This window comes from Ailuropoda melanoleuca, chromosome 2 (assembly GCF_002007445.2).
Source record: "Ailuropoda melanoleuca isolate Jingjing chromosome 2, ASM200744v2, whole genome shotgun sequence".
Taxonomy (NCBI): Eukaryota; Metazoa; Chordata; class Mammalia; order Carnivora; family Ursidae; genus Ailuropoda; species Ailuropoda melanoleuca.
In genome coordinates, this window is record NC_048219.1 from 173,562,164 (window position 1) to 173,578,363 (window position 16,200).

The following is a 16,200-nucleotide window of genomic DNA, read 5'->3' on the forward strand; positions in this document are numbered from 1 at the left end:
TCTTAAGTACACTGGAGTGTGGAGGCTATTACTGCATGCTTAGAGGAATATCTTCTGGAATCTGGTATTACCCATCTAATCACTGTTTTAACAAATTCAATGGTGATATAATTGTAGGAATTGTACTATTTTGTACTTGCCCTGACAAGTTTGAGTATGAGTTTTATCAGCAGTTATACCAACTTAGATTTTTTTCTCTCTTCTTTGTCGTAACTCTTGCTCAAATTTTAAATGACAAGAATGATTACTCAATGACAGGAATGAGTGTCTAGAGTGTGTGTGGTGCAACACTAGGTTACAGGTGCAAACTTGGATTTTCCAACCTCTGTGTGGCCATCCTTGCTAGAATTCTGAAGAATTCTCCACACATATGTACAACTTCTTATGCTCCAGACATCTGACTCTGAACCCCTCCTGGCCTTTTACCTTACTTTCCTTTCTCAGATCAATGTGAATTTTGGTGCCTCGTTTTCCTCTTTTACCCTAAGGTCTAGATTTAATGCAGTTGAAGAGGACCTGCTCCTATTTCTCTTTTCCGAAGGTCCTTATAAGGCTTCTGAGTTTATTTTTAATTTCTAGAGAAGGAGGGCAGGAAAAGTACAGAGAAAAACAGAGAGGCATCCTTAATTCCCCCAGAAAGAACTGGCCTGACTCTCTGTTTCCCTTCCTCTGGTTCTATTCAGATTCTGTCTGACATCCTAAAGGGAGTGGGAAATATGTCTGTCTCCCCACTTACCACACCAAATGGCTGCAAGGGAGAGAGGGGAGAATCAGAGAGAGAGCGCCATGTAAGGGAGAATCCTAAGAGGAACAGAGTTCTAGAAAGTGTTTGCCATAGTCCCTTTCCATTATATCTTTATGACTTGCACAAGAGTTCATGTATGTTTCTTAAGATTCCATTTTGCCCAAGGCTTATAATTCTGAGCTTCTGCTCCTGGAGAAGAGTAGAGGACAGGAGAGTGGGAGGTGAATGTTGACCCTTTGAGGGTCAGTTTTATTACTATTTCAATATGTAATGCAGGACACGTATCAAGTATATTGTCTGTAATTTAATTCAACGATGAGGTTCTTATTTATTTATTTATTTGTTTGTTTATTTAAAGTAGGCTCCACGNAATGCAGGACACGTATCAAGTATATTGTCTGTAATTTAATTCAACGATGAGGTTCTTATTTATTTATTTATTCGTTTGTTTGTTTGTTTATTTAAAGTAGGCTCCACACCCAGTGTGGAGCCCAGTGTGGGGTTTGAACTCACGACCCTGAGATTAAGACCTGAGCTGAGATCAAGAGTTGGATGCTTAGCCAACTGAGCCACCCAAGCGCCCCTGTAATTTAATTCTAAATACTTGAATACTTTAAGACATGAGAAGTATGTTATATATGTATGTGGTTTAATGTAGTATGTACCCAATGATGTCATTGTTTCTTCAGTGTTTGAAAAACCCTCTTCTGGAATCTGTGCTCCAGAGACAATAAGTACTTCAATGTTGCTCTCTGAACCTACGTTAGAGAGTTCATTATCTAGCATGAGGGATGTTAGAAATGTTTTTTCAACGGTGAATTGAGTGGTGTTAAAGATGTATGGATTGGCTAGAAACACAGAACAGGTACCTTTACAAAAGGATTTATAAATATGGAGAAATAAAAAATATCCTTTGAAAGGCAGTCTCTTCCCAGGACTCATTTGTTTCTGGTCCCCACAACTTAACCAGGAATTCAGCTGACTTCCCTGACCAGAAAGCTGATGATCCTGCCATTAGAGCACCATCATCTCTGCCTTGGGTCACCATTTTGTGCAAGATGCTCATTCCAGTGCCTGATGGACAACGAGCTGGACTTCACAGGGCTTCCCAGAACAGGCTGTATGCCTGGATAGATGCTTTTGTGACTGCTGGTCGATTGATGTTTGTACCAATGACAGAATTCTGTCTTCTGATTTCCTTCTCTTGATAATATGCCAACATGGCAGCCAGGTTGCAAGGAGACATGGCTTTTATTGTTAGAGGCTACTAGTATCTGCTAAAAGGATCAAATGACTGTGAAGATCAAATTGGCTTAGGTCACTTTGCAATACCAAGAAGAGTATTGATAAAAATAAGGCTCAACAAGCACTGACTCTTTTTGATGGGATGGCTCTATAGCTTATTTTCCAAACTGAGACGCTTTTGATCGTGAAAAGGGCACGATTAATAATTAAGCCAGAAACAATAGGCACATATCAGGACACTCCTGAGATGTGTGGTCATCCAACTTCTTGAGATCTAGGTATGCCTGCCACTGTGCTAAGTCCTACGGATGAAAAGTGAATGTGTTTGCCTTTATCGTGGACAGGGGGTGGTGAGAGTCCTGGGTGAAACTGACCAGCACAGTGTAATTCCTATATCCACTGTGTTCACCTCCAAAATTCCCATTTTCTTTATTGGATAGTTTTATATCTAAATAGAAGAGCTGAGAAGTACTGTTTTCCTGGGGCCTGCCCCATTTTCATCCCAATGAAGTCTTTATTAATCTTTGAAATCTGTGTTCCAATTCATTTAAAAATACTAACTTTCTTAATTAACGGCAACAAGACTTAGAATCTAGAGTTTCTAAAACAAATCCATTTCTTCAATAATCAAAAAGGGATAAGACCGGTTTGTAATAAGAAAAGTTATTTTTCTAATTTTATTTTTTATTGAGGTGTAACTTTATATAAAGTACAAAATGAATTTTTACTACCGCTTAAATCAAGGCGTGGAACACTCACCACATCTCAGAAGGTCACCTTATGCCTTGTTGAAGCCATTTTAATGATTTCCAGGTAAAGGTAATACTCAAATTATCCTCTTCATTTGTTGTCACATTTTATATTTGGTTTCAAATCCTTTGAATGCAAAGGCTCAGGAAACTGCTCTAGCAGCAGGGATTGGCGATTTCTTGCTGACCCTCCAAGGAAAGTAGGAAAGGTAGTGGGGTAAAGGAGCAAACTGCAAGGTAGTGGGATAAACCTGGAAGAAAAGCACTGCCCAGCCCTTTCTTCCTCCTCCCTCCTGCCAGAAGTGATAAGCAAACAGTTGCAATTTTTAACACCCTGCTGACAAAAAACAAAAACAAAGAAAAAGAAAGAAGAAAGAAAGAAAGAAAGAAAGAAAGAAAGAAAGAAAGAAAGAAAGAAAGAAAGAAAGAAAAAGAAAGCATCATTTGTTGAGTACTCACTAGGAGCCTGGGAGCCAGGTGTCTTGCTAGATGCTTTTTGTACTTTCTTGTGTGTTACCCTGTGGAACCCTCACAACCACTCTGTAAAGCAGTGCAGGATTGTGGTCTCCATTTTACCCTTAGGGAATGGAAAGTCCCAGAAATGTTAAGTAATTTGCCTTAAATCACCCAACTTATCAGCATAGGAACCAGGATTCAAGTCTTCTGCTAGAAACATAAGTGCTATTCCAATGCAAACTTGTCATCTACACAATAAAAGATGGACACAAAAAAATCATGGGTGAAATATCTTGACTGGCCTGGATTTTCTTGCCAACAGCACTCATTTGCAGTTTACAGCTATTAGGCAGATAGGGAGGGGGGAGGATAAAGCCAACACCAACTGGCATTGCCTTCTCTTACTCCGTATTCATTTGCCTATATGTTGTGTGTATTTTTGTGGGTAATATATGAACTTGTGAAGAGGAGCTGCTTCGTGTCACTCTAACTATAGGAGAAGAGTCCTAGTGACCCGGAACAGTGCCATTTGCGTTATTGTGGCTATAGAATTTCTTTTGCTGTTAGGAATTCCAAGAGATATCTACACAGAGGAGTAAAAAGAGAGCTGAACCAATTACCTGGAGACATAAATAAATATTTATGTGAACCCTATGAAACTGCAGTTTTGTAGGTCAAAAAAACAGTCGAATATCAACAAGGTTATGATTCAACTATTACCACAGTGGAAGAAAAGTTGTGATTTGAATCCTAGCTCTCTTCAAAGATGAAATTGAGTATTATTCTCTAACTCTACACCTTAGGCTGTCTCTATACACAGAGTCTATTTGGCCAGTTTTTAATCCTGATCTTGAAAAACACCCTTTTAACTCTAAAAAAATCACCTAGTGTGCTCTCTCAGGAAGACGTCATTAGTTTATTTTTGCAGGGGGAGAACTTTAAGCCCGTCAAGACGAGGAGACGGGCTCCGTGATGTTACGGAACAGCTGGACACTGGTTTGCAGGACGGGATGGCACACGGTGCTTCTACTTGGGGAAGCTTCTCTCAGGGACAAGGCAGCATGGGCTTCACCAGTGAGACAGTGCCAGGCCTTAAAATGGGAGCAAAGGGACTTGGGGACTAAAATAAAACTAAACCAAATGGTGGAAACATGCTCAACTCCTTAATTTATCTGATTAGAGCCAACAGGCGCCACGGCGTAGAACATTTGCTTCCATCCCAAATGCCGTTATGGAGCAGCGACTATTTCTAGGCTTGGCTCCAGACTGAGGAGGGATGAACTAACAGTGGATTTGGTTTCAGCCTGGAGTCACTATGAAACGGTGACAGACTGCAGTCACTGCAAAAGTCTAGGCATCAAGTGTTCCCAAGAGCACATACTGCCTGGAAGAGACTTCCCCGCTCCTAAGAAACATTCTTCTGACCCCATCCCAGGCCAACCCCAACTCTTGCCCTGTATTTCTCTGCTTTATTCTTTTAGTACAGGCACATGGTTACTTAGACTTCAGAGTTTTGAGTAGAGCTTGTAAATGTGTACAAGGCTTGCTGAACACAGTAGTTCATTGCCTACTAAAGTCGTAGGAGTTACAAAAAGGAACAAAACTATCTTTTGTTGTAGTTATCTGTAAGAAAAAAAAAATAGAAGACTTTGTTTTAGGGCAGTGTATAGAAATCCCGCCAACCCTGCCCCGACCCGCCCCCAAATCAGTAAGCCTGTGCCTGCCCCCTTCCCTCTTCCCTCCATCAATCTACTGCTGGCTGTGTGTCCTTGAATTACTTAACCATCTCTGGGATGGACTGTTCACTCATTTACAATAGGAAGTGTTTGAGGATCTCTTAGGATTTTGAAAGTGCTAACATGTAAATGCTATGAGTATAAACGTCAAAGTAGATTTAAAAAGATTAAAGGTACTGTAGAGAGAAATTTTATATAAAAATCTTCCCAATATTAGCCCTTTCCAACTCTGTTGTTAGGTGACTGATCGATATAATTAATTCTGTTTTACAGAAGTGGAGATGAGTTTTTCTAATAATTTAATTGAAATATTTATTGAGTACCTGTGCTAGGTACAGACGTGTATCCAGGGTTGTTGGTACTGAATCTTACATGATTTGGGAAACCCTTTTTACAAAAAGGCAATTACAAATAGAACCTTAGATGCAAAAGTGAGTGTTTATTTGGAATGAGAAAAGCAATCATAAGAAGGTACTGAGGCTTACAGACTTAGTTCCTTTCTTTTGAGCTTTCTTTAGCTCGTTTACCAGAATTGCTTACATAGAAATGCATCTGAGTTCCTTACCTAGATAGAATATTCTGCAGCTCCCAGCAACTCCTAGTGCTCAATGGAGCCTATGCAAGTAAACATCTTCAAAGTTGAAGCATCATGAAACTTCAGGGTAAATCTATTCCTAAGTTCCTTAAGTTCTTGAGGGAATCGAGACACACAAGATAGGGTTCCCAGGCTCAAGAAATTTACACTGGATTGTAGCCATTAGAACTCCCCCCAAAAGGAGCTTCCTGGTAGTGTTCATTTACTTGGAAATGTTCCATAGGCCAGCAAAAGGATTCAAACGATGATCGTCATTTATTTTATTTAAAATTTAATTGTGAAATAAACTTAGACTTCCAGAAAGATTACAAAAATAGTATATAGAATGCCCTTGTATTCTTCACCTACCTTCCCTTCACGTTAACACCGTACAATGTATAGTTACTGACATCAGGAAATTCTTATAATACTATTAACTACATTACAGACTTCGTTTAGTTTTTACCAGTTTTTCACCACTGGTTTATTCTGTTTTAGGATCCATTTCCGGCTCCCACATGGCGCTGAATTGTCCCATCTCCTTAGCCTCTCCTTATTTGTGACAGTCCTTCAGGCTCTTTCATAACCTTGACACTTCTGAAGAGTTCTGCTCAGGCATTTTGTAAAATGTTTCTCAATATGTTAGTTTTCTGATGTTTTCTCATGATTAGGTTGAGGTTATGTATTTTTTGCAAGAATATTGCAGAAGTGATGTGTTCCTGGGCTATGATCTGATACTATCATTTATTTCTTGCTAAATTGTTTTTGCATTGGCCCTTAGGAGCTTCTTAGACTGGCTCATTTGTCATTTCCATGTTCCCTCCACCTTTTAGCAAGTATTTCTTAATTCTGTGACACCACAAGATGTTCCAGGCTCATCTTCTATTTCCCCTTCTCCAGTCCTAGAATCAGTCACTTCTATAAGAAATCCAATATCAGATCTTTTTGATTCGTGTGTTCTTCTTTTTTTCCTAAAATCTTGGGTCTTGGACAGGTTCTTTCCTAAAACAACTCAACTACGTGCATCGTCCATCACTGACAGTAGGACTATAGTTCCTTTTTAAACTTCAATGGTAAAAGAACCCAGCAGGTAAGTTCTGGCCACACTATCAAAGGCCAGGTGCACTATGAGGACTTCTAAGCAAGCCTTTCAAGGCAGTTGCTAAAGAAATAGGTCACCATTGACATTTTCCTCTCCTCATTCCCATGTCCACCTGGCCCCCACCTATCAATCATCACAAGGCTATTTCCTCTGTTCAACTTGACTGCCACTTCTTGGGTTCTGATCTTTCCTGGGCTTCCCTGGGACATTGTACAGCTTTCGAATGGCCTTCCTGCCCCTAGCCATTTCTTTCTTCCAATTCATCTTCCATGTGAATAAATAAGTAACCTTTCCATTTGCAAATCTAGCTGTATCATTTACTCGGCTGATGATAGAGGAGGATTGCTTTTTTTTCCCCTACATTTTTGCGTTTTTTTTTTTTTTAACCTATCTTTAGTGATGTGATTCCCTAATGTTGACAGCAGTGGTCCTCAAACTTCAGTGTAAATCAGAATTGGCTGGTGGCTTGTTAAATACAGATGAGCAGGTGCTACCCTCAGATTTCAGAGTCAATAGGTCTGGGATGGGGTCGGAGAATGTGTATTTCCAACAGGCTCCCAAGCGATGCTGATGATGCTGGTTCAGCTAACACCAGCCAACAAGGTAAAGTCCAAACTGCTTAACAAGAAACCTAAGACTCTGTACCATTATGTCTTTGCACTGATGACCTTATCCCCCACTTCTCTCCACCCTTCCCTCAAAAGTGCCTTCCCTTTACACAAGTCTGCGAGACCCCAGAAAAGACTAATTCCCCTGAATGGTCTTCCCATTCCTCCTTGTCACCATTGCTGTGCAGGTTGCAGACAACTACCCTAACTCCCCTTCCGCAGTCTTCATTTTCCTCCAGCCTCAGGAGGAATGTCTCTCTTCTGTGGTCCAATACCACTTTATAGCACTGACCATGAGAACTACAACTTGGTATGGGATTTAGTTGTTTGCTCATTTGATTCATCCAGTAGTTTATGAATTTTCTAAAGGCAGGACAGTGCCAACATTTTACTCAGCTTTGGCTTCCGGCACCCAGCCCTTGGGGCATCCGGCATCGGATGGCACTGAATAAATGTTGTTGACCTTTTCAAGGAAGGCATTGTACTCTTTGCATTAAAGAAGGTAATAAAGAGTTTATGAGAACACTTCAAGACTTCTTACTGCTACATTACAGGTGAAAAGGATATTTTAAATAAGAGAGTACACTAAGATACAGAATGAGCCAAATGAGTTGGGGCTCTGATCAGTTCTTTAAACCAGGTAATTATAATCAGTGTTCTCTCTTAAGTCTGGGATGGGCCTATGTGGTCTGGAAACATGGCATGAAATGAAGGGGAGATTTGGTGGTTCTGCTGTGATCGAGATGGGTAGTTCAGCCCTCATATCTGCCAGGCTGTTAATTAGGTAACTAAGGAATTGCCACCCCCTTTGCATTCTGTTTTTGCCATCACTGCTTGCCATTCACTAGTGACCCCCCTTAGTCCTAATGGCATTCTACACATCTGCCTAACCATAGAACTGGAGTTCTTAACCAACCCTTGGTGGTTGTCAAATAGATTTGGTGGTCTACAAACATGGATGAAGAACAATCACGTACTAATTTTGACCAGGTTTTAACTGAAATTAAACATTTCCCTCAATTATTAATGTAGGCAATGGATGCAGCTGTATTTGCACTACCTGAGACTTTACCATTGCTGGGAATCACCCATATTTTTATTTCACATGCTAGCAGTTATTTCTATTCATCATTACTTCAAAATAATAATAAATACAGCACTAGATGTTATTAGATGTGCTAATAAAGAAGCACATATACTCCATCACATTTAAAGCTACTTTGGTATCTGTATTTCAATACAGTGGATTTCCTTTGTAATCTTACGTACTAGATGTTATTTACATACTGAAAAAAAATCCTAAATATTTTATTTTATATATTTGAAACTTTATTCTGAGAAGAGATCCATAGCCTGCAACAGATTGTTAAGAGTCCTTGACACCAGCAAGGTCAAGCACTCTCATTGTAGAAGGAAAAGTTAGGATTGAATTTTGTTCACATTGACTCTGTAGCATAAATTGGGTAGGGGAGTTTTTAAAAAGCAGTACAAAAAACTCAAGTTCACTCTGGGGGCTCAAGTTTCCATTTCAAGAGTCCATGAAACAATAGAATAGATAATGAGTTGTAGCAGAACATTTTCTTCTATTATTGTGTACAAACTGCGAGTGAAACATTCTTTGATTTCTTGGGCTACATGCTCACAGTGCAGTAATAGTTAAATTAATTTCTAATATGTCTCATCTCATTATAGATCTATGCAATAGTCTCTTTCAATTTTAAATTGAGCTTCAGGGAAGATTAAATACTTAGGTATTCCAGTTTGTATAAAATTTCTAGATCCATACAAATTAAACTTCCTCTGTCTAAATGACCCTAATCATTCTAATTTAACTAGATGGAGCCTATTTCCTTTTGACAGAGCTTGTCATGTTGAATCTTATCCATGGAGATGAACAGCATGCCAAATGGGTAATAAGTATTCCAGATGTTGCCTTGCCACTTTCCAGCAAAGTTATTAATAAAAGTCAGTTGCTTCTTGTCTTTTTTTATCCTCTAATGTTGCTGAGAATATAAACTTCCTTTCTCCCCATTAAGATATGGTAATTTAAAAAGTACAGTAAATGGGCTGCTGCAGAGAAAGTGATTTTATAAAAGTACCTATCCATCGTGAATGGTACGCCAGGGACTCTGGGTCATGTGAGGCCTGCTGGGACTGTGGGTGGGAGCAGTAAAGGGGGATATGAAGCAGACTGTGGCAGAGCCCTGAGGTTGGGATATTGTGTGTGTGTGTGTGTGTGTGTGTGTGTGTGTGTGTATGTGTGTGTGTGTGTGTCTTGGAGGGGACTGAGCTTCAAGAGAGCCATTTCATTTACTTTTGGCTGGGAAGAAGCCAATAAAAGGGAAATAGCTACTCAATTAGCAAAGACCTTCCCTGGTGGAAGCCTGGCTGGGTGCTGTAAGGCCCCTCAGTCCACAGCTAGGCACAGCTCCAGCCCTAGCCCTGGGGCAGTGTGAGAGCCTCCAAACCCTGACCTCTGAGGTCTTGGGTCAGATTTCAGGAATCTGTCCTCAAGGCAATGAAAGGAAGGTATGGTTGTGGTATAGAGAGGAACACTGGAGCCTGGAAGTGAGGGTCAGAGGCCAAAGGTCACAGGGCTTGATTCCAGGACACTGTTAGACGAGTTGTGCCTTTTACGGTTTGCCAGAAAGATCTGACCTTTCTTAGGTATAAACAAATTAGACATTCAGAGCTAGGAAAAGCCTAATGATACTAATGGTAATTATAATATATCCAGTGTGATGGCTTCATCAGTCTCTTTCAAAACACTGAGGTTTGGTGAATTTGAAGTGAGTTTTCCCTCAATAAAACACACACGTACAGCACTTTGGGCTCTGTTTTACCTTTCCCCCTGTGCTTTTAAATGTAAAGCTTTGGAAAGGCCTTTCTATTTCTAAAAGTGTGAAAGTATCGTTTAATATTACTCTCCAGAAAGAAGTCCAAATCATTGGTGCAGTGAAAGAGAGTTCTGGTCTTCAGAAAACAGGCTCAACCAGCATCATAATCCACATTTGAATAATCTTATGTATACAGCCTTGCTCTCCTCTCCTCTCTTATGATTTTGGCTCTAGATAGCAATAGCCTGATGTCCAGCAAAATATATTTGGAACTTTGAAGTGGAAGAAATTTACTGTTAAGGCCATGTTTGTTTTGGAATCACGCGTTGTTTTGAAGTCAATACTTGCAGCATTTCCAATGTGTCTGAGTTGTTGTAAGGAGTTTTTGATGTAGACGCCATTTCTTAAATGTCCACAAAGAAATGCTGTTCCGGCTGCAAGTATTTTCCCTCTCATCATCTCCATTAATTTTTCAAGTTCATTAACAATTGACATTATTAAACTGAGCTCTACTGACATCTGCTGGACAAAAGCTGTTTTCATCGTTATCAACTTGCTACCGTTGTTACCAACTCAGTAATGCTCAAGTTTTACTAACTAGATGGTTACTAATTAAGCCAACCAAACAAAGCTGTACTCAACAAATAGAAAATAGAAATAAGCTAAACATAAGATCATGAATCAGCATGTAACAAATCTAAGTAAAGGTTTCTAAGTCCATTTCTTTAGCTGGTCAAACTACATTTCAGTTTTGTGTGAAACACAGATTTTCGGGGCTGTGTGTGCTACACACTGTAGACGCACAGTGGGTCCAGAGCTTGGATAGGGCTCCTTCCTGCAAGAAGTAGAGGGTCTGGTGGGGGAAGACGTATATCTAAACATTGTTTCAGAGAATATTTTATCCACAGTGCGTCCTCTCTTAGCAGCAAGATGCTTGCAACATACCTATTGTTCCCCGAACATCTTTATGGCAGTAATAAACCAGACGGCATCATTTTGTCCACTAGGAAATACAGAGTGCCTTGGGCCTAGGAATAGTTCATGGGCCTACAAATATGTGTGTGTGTGTGTGTGTGTTAAAAAACAACAAGAACACAGCAAATTGAAAACTCTTAAGTTCTAAATTAAATGTCTATAAAACATGTAATGTTAACCAGTTTTAAAATTTAATGGTTCTCAAACTTGACTGTGATCACAATTACTGAGGGCTATTAAAGCAGATGGCTGGGTCCCATCACAAGAGGTCCTGACTTAGTAGGTCTTGGTTGGGCCCTAGCATGTGCATTTCCAACAAGTTTCAGGTAATGTTACTTAATGTTGCAGTCTGGAGACTGCATTTTGAGAACCAACAATCTGAGAATGTTAATTCACTTTTTTGACTTAAGCAGCCTGGTAACACCATTAACTGAATTAAGATATTCAACTGAAGGGGCTTTGGCCATCAAAGCCAGACCTATAGAGACTTTTTTTTAGTATATTTCAATAGAATGTGAATGCAGCTCAACTTTACCTGGGCAGGTGAGAACCTGTAAGAGATAAAATTAACATTCTCTATAATGAGTGGTAGAAAATGCATTGGTGATGTGAGTTACCCAAACTTAGATCAGTTCCTCGTACAGAACACCCAGGAAACACTGAGAAAGCTTATATGAACAGGAGAATATGACCATACTCACTGGTATCAACCTTTCAGTTTAGGAGTTGAGAACTAATGTGTATTTCTAATGAAGTTTCCAAGCTTCCTGAATCAGCCCTGTTCTTTCGCTCTGAAGTTGTCCCTGGATAAATGGCCCCTGAGGCACTATAGACCCATATCATTTTATGAAATTCTCATTTAGGAAATATGATAAATGACAGATGATGGCAAATAAAGGCAAACAACGCCTCTAGTGTATATTTACTACTCAGAACATGCTCTCTCTCTCTCTCTCACACACACACACACACACAAAATGGAAAAAGGAATGTGAAGACCTGCTTTTGCGTTTCAAACACCTTCAAAAAGTTGGCTGGCAAATTATGGCTCCTTGTAAGTCTAAACAAAGGGCAGAGTGTCTCCTTTTCCTCCTACAAGCCTTGATGATTCCAGATGACTCAAGTTAATTCTTTAGTATAGAGGTCTTCCATATGATTCTCACATTACCAGAATCCTATGACTCTCTTTAGATTGTAAAGACACCAAATCTTTGGCAATTTCCCCAGTAAAATTATAAACACATATTTGTTCTAAGTGTGATTCTTTCACTTGCTATGATAACCAGCACAGAACACTAATCCCCCCCAGACTTTATTGCCTGGACATTATGTGGAATTGTGTCACATCAGAAATCAGACTCCAATCATTCCAGCTCTTTCACGCTCTTGCTACTGTGCTTGTGCTCTTTGATGACCTACATTAGTTCTTTCAACTCATCAGCCAACTCTTGACCTTCCTTCCTTCTATTGAGTCGGGATTCCATGCTGGACTATCTGGGTCCGTTGTACTCAAAGTAGCCTCTGTGGACAGCGGCACGCGTATCGTCTCAGAGCTTGTTAAAACTGCAGAAGCTCAGGCCCCATCACCTGGGCATTTTGGGATCATTTTAAAAAGATCCCCAGGTGATTTGTATGCATATGTGGTTAAAATGCTCTGACCTCAATTTATTTTTTTTAAAACAAGTTTCCTTGACTCTCCTATACTTCTATCTCCCCAAACCCCTCATCGCTCACAGAAAGCCAGACTTGGTGAGGTTCCTTATCATGTTGAAATTACTTTTTTATATTTATCTCCAGGTTTAAACAGTCTTTTGTCAGCAGGTATCACCTTATCTTCCTAATCCTAGCTGGACGCTGTACCGAGCATGTGCTAGTAGCACAGTTAATGTGGTCTGATTGAGGTTCTTCGATTTCATTGCTGCATAGGTCATGACACTACGTACTAAGGTACTAATGACTAATAGCAGGTGATGAACTACCTTTTTGAAAAGTTTTGCATTTTAACTGGATTCTGGAAGGACATGGATTTTACCTAAATCATTAATAATGCTGGTGCTGGGAGTTTTTGAGAAGTCAGCCAACTGAGTGAAAGTCATTTTGGGGGCAAGTAACTTTAGGTCCTCAAATGTCCTTCCACCTCGCCCATCATCAGCGTGATCCATATGAAAGAACTCTGAGTGTTTCTGGACTGGATGAGTGGCTTTTAAAGTCTTCTTCCCTGCAGAAGTATAAACTCCATTATCTCCAAATAGCCAGACACCTGGTTCACATGAAAGACCTGGACGTTCTTGAAATTTGTGGAATAAGGAAGAGTAGGTCGGGGGTGAACAGGATTATTCGAATACATTTCCTTGCAATTGCTTGTCTCATCACTGGTCTTCCTCCCCGGACTGAGTCGTCAGAGTAGGGGTGTCTAACCCATGTACACAGAATGCCAGGCACCTTGTGTGAAGACAGATGTTGAATGAATTTGGGGGATAAAATGGCTTTAAAGCATTGCTCATTGCATGTTTGCAGCCTATCAACAGTGCTACCAGTTAGGATTATACCAGCAAAGGAGTACCCATGTCAATCCCTCAATGCTAAATCTTGAGAGATTGATATTAACCATCAACTTTCACAGCGAGCCACATCAGTATTTTTTGGGTTACAGATGCCTTTCTAAATATCCCAGCTCCATCAGAGAAGAGGAATTAGGCAACTGTGACACTACTTTATAAACTGATTTACCGAGTCCTGCCTTTCCCTGCATAATGACTAAGTGCCTCACAAATGCTTTCTCGAACACTTATTTGTAGAGGATAGAACATTAGCTGCAGATTTAATGTCACCATGGTTGTCATTTGCATGTGCCTGAGAAGTTCATATAATGTTGAAATGTGAAATTAAGCTGGGGTACTATGAGCAGTGGTCCTGCTAAGATTCATTTCTCTATCCTCATTATTTCACCTCTTGGTTTATTGTGTTTGCTGCTTTCTCCCATTACTCATGAAATTGTCAAATAAGTCCCCGAGGATGCACAGGCACAGGGCTTCTGGAAAATAGTGTTTCAATAGTTTACATAATGGGACCAGTGAAGCCACTATGTTCTCCATTGTAAAAAAGCCAATGTTCTCTTGCTTTGTTAATTGACCCTCAGCTTTAGAAGGAAAAGTGTGAGTGTGGATGGGAAACAGAATAAGAACGCAAATTATCAGGGGACTGACTTGTAGGTTTTTCTCAGTTTCAATGATGCTTATAGAGAAGACATGAAACTTTTAATGACACTGAGTCCACAGTGGGAACGATCTAGGGAAAAAGAAATGACACAAAAAAATCCTTACGCTATTCAGAGAGTATGAGGAGGAGGGAGGCAAATTCTTTTCTAATGCAAACTTAGGAAAAAATAAAGCAAACTATGCTTAAGTCACAGGGGACGGATTAGTTCAAGTTTTGTTTGTTCATGAGTTCACAATTGTGGTGCAATTTAATGTGCTTGTCATTTGTTTTCCTTCCGTTCGAGGGACGAGGGACGAGCCAGGGAGTGGTAAAGCAGAGACCAGCACTGGCTGGCCTTCTGTGCTACAATGTAATCTTGCGGCGAGTTGGTGCGAAGGCTCCAGGCATCACTTTGGAGTCTCTGGGGGGCCTCGGGGAGGCACTATCCTCTCCATGCCTCATTGCCCGCATCTAAAGATGTGATTATTACCAGCTACACATTCATTCATTCAAAGGAGCGAAATAAACATAACTGTGCATTTATCCTTACTATTAGGAGTCATTCAAACACTAGACTAGGGGTATGAAGGGCATTTTAATCATATGTACCAGAGGACAAAATCTAATTCAGGGATGAAAACAAATATTGTATAATTTGGCAAATTTCTGTTGTGCTAAGTGACACCACGCAGCTGTGGCTTGGAAATAAGTGGTACAAAGTCCTGCCAGGTGATTGAGCAGAACTCCTGTCCAACCTCTGAATATACATTTTATAATTATGCCTCATTTAATCTCTTCCTCTATTCAAAGGTCCTTTCAGAATTGGTCAGCAGGGAAATCAATTTCTAGAACGAGGCCTTTAGTTACTAACCACAGAGTGGATTCTCATATGTATGGGATGGTTAACACACTGCTCTGCTTGGATCCTAGTAGATTCCTCCTAATTCCATCATAATCTGATTGAAAAATAGTTCCGTCTAAATCCACTTTCAAAAAGTACCACAAATCCTGTTTGACAAAACAATGAAGAAAACATCAGGAATAAACCTTAGAGAATGGGTGTATAGAGAAAAAGCCCCCATTTACTATATAAGGAAAATATTTCTTAAGTTTAAACCAAAGCAAACAGAAGGCACATGACACACAGAGTCCTAATAAAATTTTATTGAGAACCAGTAAGTGCAATCTTTTACAGAACACAGAAATACTTCTGATCCCAACCCTTCCCAGCAAATGGCAATATAACGTTAGGGTGGGTTCCCTGAATATCCCAACACCCTGTTTTATACCTACAGGAGAGAAACAGTTCTACAGCTCAGCACAGGCCAGTGGGATGCTCTGACCTATCTAGGGGAAGCCGAAGTGGAACCAGAATTCAGTATGAGTAATAAAGGACTGCAGATGAGTTCCAGCAGCCAAAGGAGTAGATGAATAAATGTTCGCTCTTCACGTAGTTCAGATCAGCTAGCAGAAGGCAGGGCACCGTAAGATCAGACACAAATGAACCCAGGGACACAGGAGCAGAGTATGTCTGTCTCTCAATTCAGTTTTGTAGGGAAGTAGCAATGAGAAGACAACGTGGTCTTGGATCCACTTTTACCTCAAACTCTTTCTATCACGAAGGCTTTTGATGCTGAAGAATTGGAATTGACATCAAAGATGAAAAGGAAACCTGTGACTCTAAGGATGAAAGACCAAAGCCCAATGGGGTAGATGGAAATGGCAGTGACAACAGTCACATGTTTTACATGATCAAAAGTTAACTTCTGTAATGTCTCCTTACTACGGGAACAGAAACACATGGAGGGATAGATAAACACTGCTCAACAAGCTTTTAGGTTTGACTCCCTAGTCTTTGCATGGGGAGAGAAGAGATACTGTGGAGTTTTTTGGGAAGCAACTTTTGCGAAGGTTTTTTTTTTGGTCGTTTTTTTTTTTTTTTTTTTGATTAAAAAAAAAAGAAGATGAGGGCCCT

General features: G+C 40.1%; 1 long non-coding RNA gene across 2 annotated transcripts in view; it reads left to right on the top strand.

The window, feature by feature from the left end:
• LOC105238945 overlaps positions 1–16,200 on the top strand; it is a 141,681-nt gene that overhangs the window by 107,358 nt on the left and 18,123 nt on the right. The window lies entirely within an intron of this gene.